Source organism: Bombina bombina, chromosome 3, assembly GCF_027579735.1.
Source record: "Bombina bombina isolate aBomBom1 chromosome 3, aBomBom1.pri, whole genome shotgun sequence".
NCBI classification, from domain to species: domain Eukaryota; kingdom Metazoa; phylum Chordata; class Amphibia; order Anura; family Bombinatoridae; genus Bombina; species Bombina bombina.
Genome location: NC_069501.1, coordinates 560,438,055 through 560,441,599, shown reverse-complemented (window position 1 = coordinate 560,441,599; position 3,545 = coordinate 560,438,055).

Sequence of the window (3,545 nt, the reverse complement as noted above, 5' to 3'; positions counted from 1 at the left end):
GTACCCAGATCCACTGGGGATTTTTAAACCAGTCAGATTGCTTTTATACATTACGAGTGAGCTACACTGTCACTAACTGTATGTATATATACATTTTATTTGTTTAAACCGGCACAAGCGTTTTTTTATGTGAGTTTTTTAAAATCATTTGATGAATTATACATCCCAATAAAAGCACACTTTCTAGAACGGTGTGGTGTGCTATATACATTCCATCACCCTCCAAACCATCTACGCTGGTGATAAGTGTTTGCTCCAGGACAGACATTGCAGCCCCCCCCCCCCCCCCTGTTTCTTGAAGTGGTTAAAGTTCTGCCGGAGAGGTGAGGACTGTATATGAGGAGTTGAATACAGTCACAGGCGCAAGGGGATTGGATTGCCTTCCTTAGTGGATACTCTACACTCAGAGTCTTATCTATACCTCATAAGGTTGAGGTGAAAACACGTGAGTTTGCATTTGTCTCTGCACTGTAACATTCTTCAAAAGTGTTTTGATATACTACACCAGGAGATTTCCTTTGCTGTGCGCCCTTCCTTCTTCTGTTCCAGAATTTCTTGTCTTGAGGTGTTTTCCTGTATACAGGGGGACTACTTTTACCTTTGGGATTAGGCTGCAGGCGGATGAAACCAACTTTGACTCCCTCCAGATACCACTATTGCTAACATTGGTGCTATTGGAAGAAAGGAAAGGGAGACCTACACACATAGGACAATACTGGTATTTCAATTTGTAGATTGGGACTTTCCTAGTTTATAGCGCTGTATCACCCTGTTTGTGTATATATATATATATATATATATATATATATTTATTAAAACGGAAATGCACTGCACTCTCTAAATTATAAAACAAAACTAGAGTAACAGGCTTTTTTTCTATCAGTTGGTGTGCTTAACCAAACCCTCTTTCTGTTGTAGGCTTTCTATGTGTTGTGTAAATAACTTTGTTTTGTAATTTTCCCTATGGGCTTTACACTCAGTCCCTAAAGTGCAAGTGCTGGTGACTGGTGAGCACCCAGGGCCGTGAGTTCTTCAGGGTCATGGTATGTGTACTCTGGTTTTAGAGTGCAGTCCATTTCCGTGTTTTGTGTTTGGCTTGGGGAAAGGACTGTGTTACCATTGTTGGTATCTCAGTGTGTTTGGTTAAAGGCATGCATTGTGTGGCTGTAGGTTAGGGACCCAGGGAGGACGTGGTCCTGGGCCAAATACTGTAACTAATTCTTCCAATTCACTTTTAATCTAGCTGTGTGTTTGCAAGAGACACAGACACATTTGCTTGATGTAATTAGACATTTCTATATTAAAGGGACAGTCAACACCAGAATTTTTGTTGTTTTAAAAGATAGATAATCCCTTAATTACCCATTCCCCAGTTTTGCATAACCAACATAGCTATAATTATACACGTTTTACCTCTGTAATTACCTTGTATCTAAGCCTTAGCAGACTGCCCCCTTATTTCAGTTCTTTTTACAGACTTGCATTTTAGCCAATCAGAGCTGTCTCCATGGTAAATTCACGTGCGTGAGCTCAATGTTATCTATATGAAACACGTGATCTAATGCCCTCTAGTGTTGAAAAACGATCAAAATGCATTTAGATTAGAGGCGGCATTCAAGGTCTAAAAAATTAGCATATGAACCTCCTAGGTTTAGCTTTCAACTAAGCATACCAAGAGAACAAAGCAAAATTGGTGATAAAAGTAAATTGGAAAGTTGTTTAAAATTACATGCTCTATTTGAAAAATGAAAGTTTTTTTTGGACTTGACTGTCCCTTTAAGAGACATTGCACAAAAATATATATATTTGTCCATCTGAAAGAGTGGCATTTAACCCCTTCGATACCAGGAATTTCAGAGAAAAACTTGCCCAAAATACTGAATACTGAGAATGTTTAGAATTTTTGTTATCACACCATTTAAATCAAAATAGAGCCTTGTTTTTTTTATTTACCTATCAAAAAGATATATTTTTTTAGTAGACAATGCATGGGAGTCTATTTACCAAAGCGTCAACTGAAAATACGCTTGAATTCTGTGTCGTATTTGTCGTGAGATTGATCCGCCGTAGTTATTAAAGCGTCAAGATTGGCAAATGTTGAACTTTGTGATGTAAAATACGATCTCGCAATCTCAATCCGACACAGATCGATTCTTGCATCATTACAGATGTTCTGAATTCATATTTGACTCTATTTGAACCTTTTCCCAATTTATCAAACATTTAACAGGTACGCTTGCGCCTATTCTGATGCAGCGTACCTAGTTTTCATTCCGCCACCCTTGAGGTCGCGGATGCCATAGAACTCAGTCTGAAAACACAGAAAGCTTATGTTCGATGCTGCAAAAGATTGAAGTATATTACATAATAAAAGTAAATAAGAAACTTTATTAAAATAGTATACCCTTTCTAAATCAAACAATATTATTGTTCCACATTTGGTGCACTAGTAGATATAGGAATAAAAATGAAAATACATTACTAATTATGGATTATGCTACAACTTTGTCTCTCATTGCAAAGCAAGGGGACAATATTTCTACAAATTTGTTGAAAAGTTTTGCCCCAAACTTGTCGCACTAATAGATATAGAGTTAAAAATGAAATACAGAACTTAATATAGTTAACTTCCTTTTTATTTTTTGTGAAAAATCTATGTGCACCATGTTTAGGCCATGTAATACAAGTCCCACTCTCCACTTCGCAACATTTATGACGCAAACTCCAAAACAACCCACACACTAGTGAATTTTTCAACCACTTTTGATTGGAATATGCATAATCACATGATTTATGACATCAGCCAATCTGATTCAAATATACATTTTAAACTATCACTAACGAATCAAAATGCTTGATACTTGTGTCATTGATCACTCAGAACTTGTAAGTGTCATTTGTTACATTGTGTATTATACTTTGAAAGTATGTATATGTGAATTTAGAATTAAAGATAAAGATTGATGCTGACATTAGGACACACAGTGTAATATTTTAGACAATGATTTTAAAAGTCGAATTGATGTTTGATTTAATATAATCTTAAACTGATAGCTCAAAGGGATAGCCCACCTAACATTAAACTGTCATGATTCAGATATAGCAGAAATTAAAATCACCTCTTTACTGTCATGCTATTTTCAGTGTATTTCTTCCTACTCTTGAATTTCTTTTTCAGTAAGAAATGTCATCTTATATGCCAGTTCATTTTATAACACCTGTGAAGGGGTGGTGTTTAAAACTAGATTGCAATCAGGAGGGGTTACACCAGTACAGAGAGAAAACTGGTCCAGCTCTTAAAATATCTATTGATTGCAAATAAAAACATATGATTCCCTGATTACATGTTATATTCACAATTATTCCTGCTCAGAATAATAATACATTTACACTATATACATATAGTGGTATAAATAAACACAGAGATATGAAAGACAACAATGTTTAGAATAAAAAAAGGAATTTAGGGACATGTAAATATGTTTGCAAAAGATTTCTGACATAACACACATATATATATATATATATATATATATATATATATA